Source organism: Schistocerca piceifrons, chromosome 3 (assembly GCF_021461385.2).
Source record: "Schistocerca piceifrons isolate TAMUIC-IGC-003096 chromosome 3, iqSchPice1.1, whole genome shotgun sequence".
Lineage (NCBI taxonomy): Eukaryota > Metazoa > Arthropoda > Insecta > Orthoptera > Acrididae > Schistocerca > Schistocerca piceifrons.
The window spans coordinates 680,558,575-680,575,466 of record NC_060140.1 but is presented as its reverse complement, the minus strand read 5'-3'; the positions used below and the strand labels follow the sequence as shown (position 1 = coordinate 680,575,466).

The 16,892-nt window shown below is 38.8% G+C and overlaps 1 protein-coding gene across 3 annotated transcripts in view; it reads left to right on the top strand.

Annotated features, from left to right (window-relative positions):
- Window positions 1-2,503: 2,503 nt before the first annotated feature.
- Window positions 2,504-16,892, top strand: part of LOC124787986 (uncharacterized protein C2orf42) — a 235,488-nt gene continuing 221,099 nt past the window's right edge. For 2 of the 3 annotated variants that reach the window (XM_047255017.1, XM_047255015.1), the window contains exon 1: window positions 2,504-2,803. The gene's annotated coding sequence lies outside the window, so the exon portion shown is untranslated. Of the gene's footprint in view, window positions 2,804-8,442; window positions 8,583-16,892 lie in introns of all 3 variants that reach the window. The other variant, XM_047255016.1, reaches the window with a different exon arrangement.

Here is a 16,892-nt window from a genome sequence, read left to right as displayed (position 1 = left end):
ATGGCACTGTGCTAACTGCTGAAGTGGAGTAAACCAGGAACCTAAAGCCTGATACTTCCTGATCCAACACGAAAATCGTAGGGTCCATAGGCTGATAGAGTGTAAGGTTTATTTGGTCATCTGCATCTTGCACAGTTCTGACATCATGCCTTAAGCTGTCCAGCACTCCTGCAGTGGGTTGTTGTTGCTGGCATTTGGAATTACAAGGTGAAATATATTCGCACTGTTACACCAAACTTCTGAAGATACCAACATATTTGTCATGAAGGTAATTTTCATGGTGTGCATTGCTTTGTTGTGGTCCCACTGCAAGGCCGACTCATATTTCACCGAGCCACAACCTCCTTTTTATACAAACATGGCTGACTGTGTAACACAGCGAAAATATTTGGTGCATAAAGCTGTCTCATAATGTAGCTTAGATTCTGTGTGGATTCTGTAATCCAAGTTCAGCTTCACTTCTGTGGGTTCCAGCTTCTTTGAAGTAAGTGTGGCATGTAGTGAAGGTGGAAGTTTCAGTAGCCACACTCTCCATGAAGTGTCATCAGAAAAAACTGTTGGATGGTATAGCTTTCTAAAAGTGCTGCCATAGCAGAGATGTCGTTCTGTCCCTGGTTTCTTCTTTGTACAAGACCTTGTAGTAGGCGTTCAGGGCCCTTTGACAAATGTAACAATAAAGCCTTTTTCATTATATCAAAATTGTTTGATGTAGATGGGAATGAGATGAGAATGCTCTGCCAAATCGTTCAGCACTGCTACGAACTTTTCAGTACCACCTGTTATTCTGCAACTATGTAGAATTAATTCGACAATTTGTAATCAAGTCTGAGGTTGGTTGGCTAGAACGCTGGTAATTTAGGAATGCTTCCTTATTTCAGTCGCTTGCCACTGAACACTTGTTGGAAGGTTATCATTTTGCCTGGTTTGGAGGATGAAAATTTTTGTGATACTTGCAAATCAGTAGTAACCAGGTACACATCTCTCTCGTCTGTGTGGCTATAAACAGTGCGGCAGTAAAATTGGAGCATGGTTTGATTAATTGAGTGGTATGTTGCGATGCAAGCAGGTTATGTTCTGATGCAGTTAGGTCTTGTAATGAAACAGCCTGATGTTGACAGTGTTCCACATGCGACGTCTTATAGAAGATTTGATTGTATGTGGCACAATTTGACATGTTTGCTCCCACACTGCATGAGAGTTGCCTATTACTTGGTCTGCTGAAACCTGCACAGTCTGTGTAGTTTGTTGGTCTCCTCCAGTTTTCTTCGTCCTGTAGTGATGGAATGAGAATGGTGTGCAATCCGCAATTTGAGTCTGCATCCTGAGTGACTACTTCCACTATTTGCTGGTGTTGAAAGTCATACATTGAGGCCCAATATCGGCCTTTGCAGCGGAGCGGTTCTAGGCGCTTCAGTCAAGAACCGCGCTGCTGCTACGGTCGCAGATTCGATTCCTGCCTGCATGGATGTGTGTGATGTCCTTAGGTCAGTTAGGTTTAAGTAGTTCTAAGTCTAGGGGACTGATAACCTCAGATGTTAAGTCCATTTGAACATTTTTAGGCCCAATGTTACGCATTCGTTATTGTGAAGTATCTGCTGACTCGGGATCACCACCGTAATTACGGACGTCTTAGTGAATTGGGGAACAAATGACGAGCGAACAAACCGCATAGTGAACAATAACTACTTTACTGAATACTGCTTCACACAACATAAACACATGCGAACAGTTTGCATTACCAGAGCCCAGTGACTCTCGTTTTTCCCAAGAGCCCTCACTTCGGGCAGATACAGAGTAGTTTCTATTACTGTGGAGAATCTCGCTGAGGATCTCGAAGCGAAACAATGGTCCTGAGGAAAATTTGGGAGCCTACGAAAGAAAATGAAATTTAAGGTATCGGAAGCTTATCTCTATGCAACTGTGAAAATATTATGGAAATCTTATAAAAGAACAAATGACATGATTGCGCTCCTGAGATTGATCTCCTGAAAGATAGTAAGAAAACAAGTAACTTTGTTATCATTAGTAAAGAAGTGAGGCAAAAAGTTGCGGCCACATTTGAAGGCATCCAGATCGAGGGTGTGCAGTATGACTAGCAGCAACGTTAAGCACACCGGGTTTTCAGAGGAAATAAAAAAAGAAATATACGTTTATACGATACAGCAAAGAAGTGTAAAAGAAACGAATGTAAGAATATTAGGCAAAAATTAGAGGTAAACGAAGAAAGCAGTTGAAATGAAGTGAGCTCGTTACAGTCGAAATGATATTTAAAATTAATTACTTACTGTACCGTACTTAATTAAAATGACAAAACAGAACAATCTGGAACGAAAATTAGAACCTGTGAAGTGAAGTGGAAAAATTCTGAAATGATACCAAGCTTTAATATATTATCCCTTCAAAGTGAAGTACCCTACTGAAGTAGAAATTACAATCAATTATAACGATACTATATAACGTTTTTCCGAACAACTATCGAACACAGAAGCTTGTGTCAAAACAAATGCCAGGCGAATTTTGGATGATGGCGGATCTTTCGTGGTATATGCGAGAAGTGATAGTTTTGTGCAGTGTTTGTTTACTTTAACGTGTTTTCACCTGGTGCAGTTCTTAGTTGTTGTATGCATTGATTCATTGTGACAACGTATTGCTTCGGAATGCAAATAACAGTAGTCACCCTAATTATATGAATTTTGACAAAACACCGAAAAATTTAAATGTTATTCGTGTTTGAGATCAGGAACCTTGCATCTAAAATTACAGGTCCGAACGATAGATATTTCGTCTCCGATTACACCTAATGGTAAGTACAGACAGATTAGACAGTAATTAATGGGTTTTCATTTCGTCCGTGCGGAATTTTACGCGTTTGCCTGTGCTCTCCCAGCATGTTGAATTCACTTATGAATGGCAACTGGTTATTTGCGCATGGTTCATAAATCGTTAGTCCTGCCCATATTGTATTAGTACTTCACGAATTTGAACTTTAGAAAATTCTTTTGGAATTAATTCACCTTAGTATTGCATAACCTGTTAGATCTTGGGCTTAACCTGTTACATCTTGGGCTGTTTTCACTCGAAAAGTTTTGGTTATATTCAATCGGTACGCGAGGTCGAAAGATTAGCCTGTTTTGCTGCAGTGCATCCTCTCAAGCAAGAGTGATTTGAATCTTGGCTAAACATAGCTATTTGTGATGCGTATGAAAGCAGTTGTCAGTAAGAGCTTCTCTCTCTGTCTGTCTCTCTTTGCCCCGTATGTTTTCCAACCAAAATATTTTTAATACTGATGTACTCAGGCATCGTGTGCATGTCTCATATCCCATTTGCATCATTCAGAGTCTAGTTACTCCAAGATATCACAGAGTTCTGGAATCCATATGATCAAAAGTAATTGTTCAGCACATGTTGATATTACATGTTTTATTTTTTTTTCCATCAGATTCTGTGTTGCACAAATCCCAAATTGTGCTGTGGATGGCAAATTTATAAAATTTTGTTTCTCTGGGGAACATCCATCAGTATGATAGTGACAGTGATGTAAGTGGAGATAAAACATTGTACGCTTAATCCACCATGTGGAATAATTCGCAACTGCAAGTAACAGTACTATGGGACTTCTGAGGTCATCAGTCACTTAGAACTACTTAAACCTAACTAACCTAAGGACATCACACACATCCATGCCCGAGGCAGGATTCGAACCTGCGACGGTAGTGGTCTCGTGGTTCCAGACTGTAGCGCCTAGAACCGCGTGGCCACTCCAGCCGGCATTTATTATCTAGATGACGTTGGGGTCATTACATTTCCATAGTCAAGTTGAAATTGCACAAAGATTGCGGTGTTGCAATGTGTTGTTATCACTGAACCTTCTTGTCTGTAGCTCTCTCTCAGATGCAGCAACTATATTAACTTATCTTTGAAGAGAGAGTCCAGAAACCTCACTAAAGGGTTGAAACTGAGAATGCTTTTATTGATTTACAGTTCACGCAGATTTCAATGTAATTAGAAATGTTGAAATTCTTACATACCATCTTCTTTGGATAAGATCTTCAAACATTGACTACTGTCCATTCTGTGAGCCTCCTAAATTGGCACTTGTGATGTAGACATTGTAAGACTGCAAGAGGAACATAAACAGCAGTGTACAAAGCGCTTTACTTTGGATGCTGTACCATACTGTAATTTATTGTGAAGACAGTCTCACCAAAAACAGAACCACAAGGAACATCATTCCTTTGCTTAGAAGAGTCCCACCCTCCCATGTCTCCCCCCCCCCCCCCCCGCCCCCCTTTATGTTCTGCAGAACTATGTGAATAAAGACCATATGTCCATCACAAAAAAGTGAAAGAAATAGAGAGTGACATCCTTGGGGATCTAAATTATGTTGTCACCTTAGAATATTATGTCAATTTTCTTCTTCTTTCTTTCTTTTTTTTTTTAACATTATCTGTCACGTGTCTGTGTATCACTTCCAAAATGATTTATCTGTCAAGGATGAAGTGCTGCACCACACCAAAAACAGATAACGAGCTGTATGGATGCTAAATGCCTCACAGTGTTCGGCAAAGCACTACAATGTTTTCAGCTTTACTGAACAAACAGTCTTGCTCTGTTGTCAGTATCTAGTGTGCTTTCTGCTCGTTCTTGGTTTTTGTCTCCTTACACTGATCTTCACATTTCTGTCGCTAGTGTTGTTCAGCCCTCCAGAGACACCAGTGGAATCCTGAAAAATATCCCCAAAGAAATTTGAAGCAAAAGCTGATATGGCCTAATGAGTCAGAAGATTTTACTATCAACTGCCATGAAACCTGCAGACTTACATGTTTTTTCCCCTCAGAAAGTTCCTGACCATACACAGGACACCAAAGATGACCCCTCAGTGACGTTTATGATGTGTGGTTTTTGGCAAAATCTCAGTTCGAGTTTTTTTGGTGCTTTTTATTTTATGTGAAAGATAACAATTTTCTCATCGGATATGGTCAGTCTAGAAATACTTGCCAAAGTTCTTTTGTGGTGGTTATCCCAACTTTTTTATTATTAAAATTAAAAAAATAATTGTCTCCAAAAGAAATGCCAACCTCATAAATTTTGATGTTTTTGTTATTATTCAGTACTTTAAAGTACCACATTCCTTCAAAAGGAGAAATCTCCATATTCATTTTAAGCAGTTTTATAAACAGTGTTTGGGTTGAACTCCTATGTCTAAAACTGAGGGTTCAGTTTTAAATAGGCATGCAAAGATTCATCAAATTTGTCTCCTGTACCAATAAGCAGTTGTGTGAATTCTGCTAACTGTGTTTTACGGTTATTCTGTGGGAAAGATTGTCTTTGAAATGTCTTCTGACTGGGTCACAGAAGAGAAAAGTGTGTTGACTATTTGTGTTTCCATTAATGAGTGATTGTAAGACTAAGAAAAGGACAGACTTTCTTCAATTTTCACAAATTTGGTGATTTCCCGGGAAAGGACAGACTCACCTAACAGACACTTGGTATGGAAAATATAACAGATGACTCTTTGGTAGCTACATTTCTACAGCTGCATGTGTACTCTGCAAACCACCCTGAGATGCATTTTGGCAGGGGGTACATCTATTTTACTAGTTATTAGGGTTTCTTCCTGTTCCAGTTAAGTGTGGAGCATGGAAAGAATGATTTTTTTATGCCTCTGTGCATGTAGTAATTGTGGCTTGTAAATAAATAATGGGCAAAGTGCCAAAAAATTGATTTAGAGATAATCAACAAAATGTGTGTAGCACTGGAACAAAAACAGTTGGCCTATAAAAGTTGGGGATCACTACACAAACACTAAAACTATACAGATTTTTTGTCACATGTGTGTTTTTATTCTATGTTAATGGATTTGAGAACAAAAGATACAAAATGTAAAGAAAATGAAACATTCTGTTTGCAAAGGGTTTAACATAAATAACTATCCAATGGTATCACTTTAATAGCTAAATCCCTTCTCTTTTCTTCAGACAGCCTTCATTCATGGTGTAGTGTTTCCAGCTGCACGTGTTGAAGATCAGAAGGCTTCACGTTTCTCTTCAAGATGTAATATTCCTTGAACTCTTCAATTTCACTGAGAGTTGACTGAACTTGCAGTACCCCAGGCTGTTCAGCAGTCAGTCTGATCCAGTGTGCTTTTGAAATATGCACATTGATGAGATTCATATATTTTTCAGCAGCTCACTTAAAGTCGTAAAAATCTGTTTCTTGCATAATAGTCACTATGAATGGTGTTGTGTGTGTAGCTTCAGTGATGAGGCGAACTAAATCTTTTGGAACTTCATACACAGTTAGCCTCTTTTGTTTCTCAATGAGAGCAAAATCATGATCACAAGACATAAAAGTGTGTCTTTTCACCAAAAGCTTGTGTTCTATTTCTGTAAAGTAACCCTTTGCTGTAAGGTAAACCCACAGAAACATCGTCTTCTTTTTGTTCTGCCCACAGCAGTTGTCGCTCCACATTATTAGTTTATTTTTACAAGTAAGTGTTGAAGTAAAAGCTTTGTGCACACAGGAAGCAATTTCATTCCCACTCCTGCCACATATGGCCTCATGCCAAACAAACATGTGACCAGTTTGATTATCACCAGCATTAATGCAAAAGTTGTAATTTGAGAACTGTTGCAACTAGTATGTTTCACTGTGCCTTAATGAAGGAAGAGAGATCACTTTTGCAAATCCATTGCAGCTGTACATACTTCAGAGTTAAACCCTTGACTCTTGATTGTGTGAGCTTTCATGGAATCCATAGCTTTCTATGCTTTTCAGTGATGGCGTTCTAGCTGCAGTTTATTGTCTTTATTATTGTGATCACATCTCATTTTGGCTCTAAGGTCACATGTAGAACATGGGTTACTGGACAAATGATGAAATTTTAGCTTGAGGAATTTGTCTTTAAAAACTTTTGCATAGAAGCGGTATGTGATGTTGCCTTTGAAATTCCTTAAATAATTGATAAACAGTCAGATCCTCACTTAAGTATTGTTTATCACCCGATTTTTCCCTTAAATAGTGGCTTTCTTGTCTTGGTATGGGGTTAATATGAGCAACAACCAGCTTTTCATCTTCTTCTGTATCTTTCCAGACTGTTTTGTCTTATTTCCTCACTTTTATTCATACACAAACTCTCCACTCTGCTTCCACTGTGTTAATGTCTGAACTCTTCTTTTGGTCAAAGTGAGAACCTCAATAAATGTTCCTTTATATACTCTTATTACATCTCCCTCACCATCAGGCAATGTGTAACACAGTTACATTTTACTTCTTGGGTATGACCAGTTGTCCTGCACCTTCTTCAGTAGACAGCTGAGCAGTTTCATTACTATCGTTATATACTTTTTGACCTTCGCCTCTTCCTTTGCCAACATGTATGTGAGACATTGCATAGTTATTTTGCTTTACTGTATCATTTAGTGAGCAGAATTCCTTAAACAACTTAAGTTTCTGGTCATATGAAAGGTGCCTGCATTTAAACTGACATTTACAGGAGACCTGAAAGAGTGAAGCAGTATATGTAATATGTTTAAATCAACATGCCTAAGTGAAACTTCCTGGCAGATTAAAACTGTGTGCCCGACCGAGACTCGAACTCGGGACCTTTGCCTTTCGCGGGCAAGTGCTCTACCAACTGAGCTACCGAAGCACGACTCACGCCCGGTACTCACAGCTTTACTTCTGCCAGTACCTCGTCTCCTACCTTCCAAACTTTACAGAAGCTCTCCTGCGAACCTTGCAGAACTAGCACTCCTGAAAGAAAGGATATTGCGGAGACATGGCTTAGCCACAGCCTGGGGGATGTTTCCAGAATGAGATTTTCACTCTGCAGCGGAGTGTGCGCTGATATGAAACTTCCTGGCAGATTAAAACTGTGGTAGAGCACTTGCCCGCGAAAGGCAAAGGTCCCGAGTTTGAGTCTCGGTCGGGCACACAGTTTTAATCTGCCAGGAAGTTTCATATCAGCGCACACTCCGCTGCAGAGTGAAAATCTCATTCTGGAAACATGCCTAAGTATTTGCTGGTAAGTAAATGATTTCATTCAATTAGTTAACTGTAACCTCATAATCAGAATGATGATTTTTGTCCATACAAAATTTGAGGTCAAGAGAAATGTCTGATTCCAATTTTCGTAGTTGTAGGTGTTGTTTTTGTGTCATCGACAGTTGCGGTTGAGCTATATAGGTCAAGGGAAGTGTCCAATTCCTGTAGCTTTTGTTGGTGTAGCGGAGTGTTGTAATTTAGCCCCCCCCTCCCCATCATTTTGTGTGATTTTGGATCATGTCGTTTTTTACTGTTTTATTTAGCTTGTCCCGACACTAAAGCCCCCAATTCCCCATGGTTGTTCCGGTAGTTTGACTGTATTTTTGGAGGGAGATGTTAATGTCTTTTTATGTGTATTTCCATGTTTATTGTCTTGTGTATGTAGTGATGTCATAGGTGCCATATTGGAGATGCTTAAAATGGCCATTTCTGCCATATTGATGATGTGGGTCAAAGCAGATGGGTGGACTCAGACATTTCTGTAATCCCTGAAGTACCATCTGAAAGAAGCTGGATAAATATTCAGTCACATCTTGGTAAGATTTCAAGATAGTGCAGAGATTGACAACTTGCTCTAAATGTTCAAAACTGTAAAACTGTGCACTTCACGGAATGAAAAAACTTAGTATCCTATAACTATAATTTGAATGAGTCACTGTTGGAATAGGCCAACTCATATAAATACTGGGCTATAACACTTTGAAGGGATATGAAATGGAATGATGACATAGGTTCAGTCGTGGGTAAAGCATATAGGCCTAGTAGTTTCAGTTTATTGGTAGAATACTGGAAAAGTCAACAAGTAGATTGCTTACAAATCTCTCATGGAACTCATTGTAGAATATTGCTCAAGAGTGTGGGACCCATACCAGATGGGACTAACTGGGGATATTAAACGTATACAGAGAAGGACAACATGACTAGTCACAGGTTTGTTTAATCCATGGGAGAGTGGCACAGAGATACTGAAAGAACTGAAATGACAGACTCTTGAAGACAGATGTAAACTATCCCGAGCAAGTCTATTAACAAAGTTTCAAGAATCAGCTTTAAATGATTGTTCTAGGGATATAATACAACATCCTACATATCGCTCATACAGAAATCATGAGGATAAAATTAGAATAATTGTGGCATGTAAGTAAATAATGGATCAATTACCAAAAAATGAAAATTTGAGTTATAGGTGAAATTCCACTGTAACTGCCAACGCCAATAACATATATTCTGATACAAGCACCAGAACAGCGTGAAACAGTATTTATAGCTGTCACACGATGGCTCTTGTGCCTAACACCAACATCGATGTTCAAATAACGAGTCATGTGCCCTTTGTTCTCTGTTGTTGCCTTGGCGTGAACCTGTGTGAATTGTTGACAACTGAAGTAGCTCTGTAGTTTGTTTGCAATAATAGGACACTGCCAAAGAAATTATTACAGAAACATAATACACAATATTGAAAAATGTGAAGGAAAACTGCACCAAAACAGAGGAAGAGGGGTGAAGGTAGAGCTCAAAGTGAAAGGAAAAAATTAAGCAGCGAAGGAAATGAATATACTCGAAAAGTCAGCACTGTGGTTCCAGCTTAAGAGGCTCCCAAGCACCAGGTAGGCCTTGATTGCTGTTTTAATTTCTATTGCAAGGGATGGAATCGGCATAAGTTATATTCTACTATTTTAACACATTTAATTTGTCATTGAAACAAACGATACCAAAACACCAACGCGTACAACTAAAACTACGAAAATAGACTCTGACATTTCCCTTGACCTATATAGGTCAAGACCATAGCTGACAATCCCAAAACACCAATACCTTCAACTACGAAAAATAAAATCAAGACCACAACACCTCAAAAACCCTAAAATCAAACGTCCTTACATGAATTAAAGCACAATCAGTACACCATAAACACACGAAACATCGCAACTCGAGAAGAATAGACCCAAAAGAACAATTACTTATCACCAACAAATTCCAGTGCTGAGGCCACCTGCCCCCCTTACATAATGTATACATATATATATCTACATAATGACTGTTAATGTTGACTTGAGAGCTTATAGATCTACTTGTGAGTTAAATGAAATCGTTGCGAACATTATGCTACCAGGTGACCAGCTTCTGGATATAGGTTTTTTGTTGCAAGACTGTAACTCCTTCATCAGTGTGAACTCCCATTTTACGTTTTGAAGACTGTGAGTATCCTAGTACCAATTGGTTCATCATGAAAGCATCACTCAGTACGAAGGGAAGGTTCAAGCTCATTAGAACACATAGTTAGTTCACTTAATTACAAATTTTGTTTCCAAGCAAAGTGCACAAAAGTACAATGAGACCAGTATATGAGAACATGGTAATGGAAATGGTTTAATGTGTGACAGAGTTTTCAGGTGTTTGTAAGTCCTATTAAAATGAAATGTTGAATTTAAAAGAAGAGCATTACATAACAACCAAAAATGCTGTATTGTGTTGTCATTGGCGGGTGATCGGTTCTGTTCATAATTATTATTAGGTGCAGCATCTAGCATCTGATGTAGGTGTAATTATTATAAATTTGACATCAAGGAATCTTTCTGTAACCTGATGTAATGTTAATCTGCGACTTGAAGATGGTCACTTGACTGAAAATGGTTGTCTGTTGGCAGATAAACATTACAGCAGCTTTTGGTGGTTTCGTGACACTGTTTTTACATAAATCAAAGCTGTGCAACACTTTTTACAGAAAAATATTTTGAAAAATGGGAGTACTTCTTTTCGTGTTATGTAGTACTGTATGATTCTGATTGGCAGTAAAAAAAATTGTACGTGGAGCAATCCCTGAGACTTTGGCTTAGCCATTTCTCTGCAATACCTTTTCTTCCAGAAGTGTTAGTTCCACAAATGTGCAGGAGAATATCTGTGGGGGTTGGAATTTGGGAGAATAGGTACTGGTGGAAGTGAAGTTGTGAGATTAGGTAGTGAGTCATGATGGGATAGCTTAGTTGTTACGGCACTTTTCCACGGAAGGCGAAGTCACAGGTTCGAATCTTGATCTGTTGCATAGTTTGTATCTGCCACAATGTTCATAGAGGTTGTTTTTGGTCCCATTTTAGGCATGCTTTTCATAATTTTATGAGAAAAAAGAGCTATTGGTAGCAACAAAGGACTAACATTAAATACAATTCTTGTAACACACCTCTGTAATGTGATAATACTGTCCTTGAGTCCATAACTCATTAGTGAAGGGAAATGAGCAGAATGAACTTAACTTATTAATTTTAAATCAGCTATAGTAGTGATTGTGCATACTGCCAATATTGTTGAATATAGGTGCTTCATTAATTCTAGGCAGGGGTTTTTCCAATTAAACTTGTAATCTATCTGTAATTCCAAGAACTTTCTACTACTTGGGTTTCATTGTTAGAGAAGACTATTTGATAATTTGTTTGCTTAAACTGCTCACATTAGCCCATCTGTGTGTCTATACTGACCTCTTTTATCACCAGTGTGCTCCAGGTTTAGGAAAGAGAGAAAGGTCCGGGAGTATAAAACGCTAGTCCACCTATCACAGCATGTACCAAGAAGTAGTATGGAAAACTTCATCCTGTTGATCTGTCATTAATTATTTATGTAATTTACACTTGACATAACGCTGCTGAAGTTGCCAAAACTTTCATCCTTAGCCTGTAGACAGTGATTAAACAGAACAGTTTGTCAGTTGTGAATCTGGACTATGATACATATATGAACACTTTGTTTTCATGTGTACTGGAGAATTATAGATTGCTATCTAGTTATTTGTCTGTACCATGGATCCTGGACATCATTAATTCATTGGGAGGAAATTGGATTTCTTCCATTTGCAACAATAATCTAAATCAATTCTTCACACATAAATAAATCCATTTGCCGCTTAGTATTTAACACAGATGACCTTCCAGAAAACAGTTAAGACATTTAGTTTGCTTCGCTCAACTGGTACACATTGTTCATCAATCAAAGTACTTTACAACACAAAATGGAAATTAAACAATTGAAAATTCAGGATCGAGTAATGACAATATTATGAAAAAGATAAATTGTTACTCACCATCTAGCGAAGATGTTGAGTCGCAAACAGGCACAATAAAAAGACCACACACACACTCACTCACACACACACACACACACACACACACACACACACACACACACGCAGCTCATACACACACAACCACTTTCTCTGGCTGCCAAGTCTTTAAGAGGGACAAACCAAGTGACTGGGAACGTAACATTTTTTTCAGTACCTGGTGTGTACTGGACCAGATGGACAGACTTTTACAGTAATGAAGCCATTATTTTTCATGGAGCAAATAAAGATAAATGTGGAAAAGTAGATGCATTGGAAAAAGTGTAAAATGCGTTGCTGTTGATTAAAGGCCCCTTTGCTGCACAGTCTCGTGCACTTCAGGCATGTGAAAGGCTGGATTGATAGACCAGTGACTATTAGTCCACCCAAAACTTTGAATATGGTACAAGGAATTAACTTTCACAGAGACATTACACGCCATACAGACAAGGAGCTAGTCTAGCATGGTGGGAAAAATATATCTAAAAACAAAGATGATGTGACTTACCAAACGAAAGTGCTGGCAGGTCGATAGACACACAAACAAACACAAACATACACACAAAATTCAAGCTTTCACAAAAAACGGTTGCTTCATCAGGAAAGAGGGAAGGAGAGGGAAAGACGAAAGGATGTGGATTTTAAGGGATAGGGTAAGGAGTCATTCCAATCCCGGGAGCGGAAAGACTTACCTTAGGGGGAAAAAACACTCGCGCACACACACACACACATCCATCCGTACATACACAGACACAAGCAGACATTTGTAAAGGCAAAGAGTTTGGGCAGAGATGTCCAACTCTGCCCAAACTCTTTGCCTTTACAAATGTCTGCTTGTGTCTGTGTATGTACGGATGGATATGTGTGTGTGTGCGAGTGTACACCTTTCCTCTTTTCCCCCTAAGGTAAGTCTTTCCGCTCCCGGGATTGGAATGACTCCTTACCCTCTCCCTTAAAACCCACATCCTTTCGTCTTTCCCTCTCCTTCCCTCTTTCCTGATGAAGCAACCGTTTGTTGCGAAAGCTTGAATTTTGTGTGTTGTTTGTGTTTGTTTGTGTGTCTATTGACCTGCCAGCACTTTCGTTTGTTAAGTCACATCATCTTTGTTTTTAGATATATATTTTCCCACGTGGCATGTTTCCCTCTATTTTATATATATATATATATATATATATATATATATATCTCTAAAAACAAAGATGATGTGACTTACCAAATGAAAGTGCTGGCAGGTCGACAGACACACAAACAAACACAAACACACACACAAAATTCAAGCTTTCGCAACAAACTGTTGCCTCATCAGGAAAGAGGGAAGGAGAGGGAAAGACGAAAGGATGTGGGTTTTAAGGGAGAGGGTAAGGAGTCATTCCAATCCCGGGAACGGAAAGGCTTACCTTAGGGGGAAAAAAGGACGGGTATACACTCGCGCACACACACATATCCATCCACACATATACAGACACAAGCAGACATATTTAAAGACAAAGAGTTTGTCTGCTTGTGTCTGTATATGTGTGGATGGATATGTGTGTGTGTGTGTGCGAGTGTATACCCGTCCTTTTTTCCCCCCTAAGGTAAGTCTTTCCGCTCCCGGGATTGGAATGACTCCTTACCCTCTCTCTTAAAACCCACATCCTTTTGTCTTTCCCTCTTTCCTGATGAAGCAACCGTCGGTTGCGAAAGCTTGAATTTTGTGTGTATGTTTGTGTTTGTTTGTGTGTCTATCAAAAATGGTTCAAATGGCTCTGAGCACTATGGGACTTAACATCTTAGGCCATCAGTCCCCTAGAACTTAGAACTACTTAAACCTAACTAACCTAAAGACATCACACACATCCATGCCCGAGGCAGGATTCGAACCTGCGACCGTAGCGGCCGCGCGGTTCCAGACTGAAGCACCTAGAACTGCTCGGCCAATTCGGCCGGCTGTCTATCAACCTGCCAGCGCTTTCGTTTGGTAAGTCACATCTTCTTTGTTTTTAGATATATTTTTCCCACATGGAATGTTTCCCTCTATTATATGCACACTTTCATCTTAACTTTTGAAGGATATGTCCTCCCAGAGAAAGATAAAGTTATACTGTAGAGAGGTAATGTGAAACCTTATGTCCCACTGCCAACGAAATGTGTTTGTTGCTTATATTTTGAACACATGTCATCCTGCTGCACAGCAGACTTACAGTGTGGAAGATCACTTCATAAAGGTTGTTCTTGTGCACAATCACCTTTTTAAGTAAGTTGTAAGTAACACCATGCCCCACATTCACCAGTTTGCCCAGTAATTAGTAAAGAAAATCCAAGAATAGAACATGATGAAGTACCTGTCAAATCCAGAGCCACGGAAAAAAATATGATTATGCAAAAATCACGTCCATTACACCACCTCCCCTTCCCCCACCACCTCAAAAACATCTAATCTACTACGTATATAAACCAAGAACTTTCAAACAATACAAAAAAATATGTGCAATGGAGACTTTCACTACTTTTGACTTACAGTCTTACAGAGATGCTGCAGAAGACATTTCATGTCCTTTCAACTGAACGAGAGAGGAAGACCCACTCCACAGCTTCTTCGTCCCAAAATATAACTGACATACAGTCAAATACTAGTCAGTGGTTCTTCTTACCCAGATAAAAGACAGAGAACTAATTCATGTGTTCTTTTTTTAACCCGAACACTCCTTGACACCAAAAGAATTTATGGAAACTACGCCAACCCCACAGGAGCCATTGGAACATTGTGTAGGCCAAAGCATACCATCACTCTCATCGTTTCTGATCACGCCATCTTTACTGCGATTTAACAATGGAATGGCAATGACTACTACAGTATCACCACTTTATAGAAATTTGAAAATTAATCACAAACTATCGCATAATACATATTGTATTACACAAGAATCAAGATGATTAGTAGACCATCTTTGGATTTCTGGAGGGTATAATGCATGTAGTGAAAATAGAATAAACATGGAACGAGCATCCAGAGTTGTTTGTACAGTGGTCAAATCACACACATCCAGTGAACAAGTACCTGTAAATACTACACTCGAATTAATAGCCATTAGAATACAATTGATCATAATTATGACAATCAGTAATATCTACATTTCCTTTGACCGAGAAATTTCCTACAGAGAGATGGAAGATGTAATTAAATGGTTACCTCCTCACCTTTCATTTTATTTGGAGATTTTAATGCCCATAATCATTTATGGGGCAGTGAGATAACAAATAGTAAAAGGCAACAACTAGAAAGACTATTCTCAGACCTCGATCTCTGCGTGATAAATTCGGGAGCTCCCAACACATTTCAGCACTGCTTATGGCTCCTGTTCTGCAATAGAGTTGACAATATGCAGTCCTAACCTCGCACTTGTGATCCAGTGGAATGTTCATGACAATGTTTGCAAACATGACTATTACCCAATTGTTGTATCGGTCCTAGATTTACATCACAACCAATGTTTACCATGTTCATCACTGCAAAGAACCAATTGAAATTCTTTCACAGTTAAAGTGCAGAACAATTAATACAAAGAAGAGGATCAATGAAGTAGAACATGATGCAACAGACACGATCATCCAAGCTGAGAACAATAATACCATTCTCTTCAGATATTTCTAGATGGAAACTTTTCCATGGTAGTGCAAAGAGATCGCAGATTCCATTGAAGAACTCTACATGGGTGACATCCCTCTACTGAAAATGTAGTTTTATTCAAAACAACAAGGGCAAAAGCCTGTTGCTTAGTAAAACAAAAGAAGAAAGAAAGTTGGGAGTGAAATGTTTTTTCTGTGACAGCAGGTACCCCAACATCACAGATGTGGTCCAAATTACTGTGGATTAATGGATTTCAGGACACTAATAGAATCCAGGGAATTGTTGATAAAGGGAAATGAACGCTAGTTTCTCTGACATTGCTGACCTTTTAGCTATACTGTATATTATGCAGAAATGTCAGCATCTAAGAATTACCATCCTAATTCCACTCAGTGTTGACTTTTAACAGAATGTAATACTTTAACTTTCTACCTCATTGGCAACCTACAACGCACCCTTTACGACCTGGGAATTCACAACACTTTAAACAATGTAGAGATATGTCCGCAGGATGAGACTATATCCATAATCAAATACTTCAAAATCTTGGTCAAAATAGTAAAAACTCTAGTCTAAAAGTTTTTGACAAATTATGGCAAGAGGGTGAATTTCCCTTGCAATGGAGAGAGAGATGACCACAATATCTGTATCGAAACGAGGACATAGGAACAGGTTCAAATCAGTCAACCTAACAAGTAACTTCGGAAGATTATTAGAAGTGATGGTTAATGCATGTTCTTGTTGGTGTTTGGAATCTAGAAATCTTTTTTCCCAATTCTAATGCGGCTTTCGGAGATCTTGATCCACCACAGATCATCTCATATGATTGGAGTTTGTGATTCGAGAGGCCTTTGTTAACCAACGACATATGGTCACAGTATTTATTAACTTACACAAGGCATATGATATAATGTGGGAACTCTGCATAAGTGGATTTTTTTAGCAAATTTACTAGTCTTCATAGAGATTTTTTAAAAAATCGTAGACTGTTTGGAGACAGTGGGTTTGGCACGTAGTAACCTATATGTGCAGGAAAATGGTGACCCACAAGGGTGAGTTTTAAGTGCCATAATTTTTGATAGTAAATTTATATGGTTACCACATATATGACAACTCAAGACTTCTTGCATGGAGAAACTAAATAC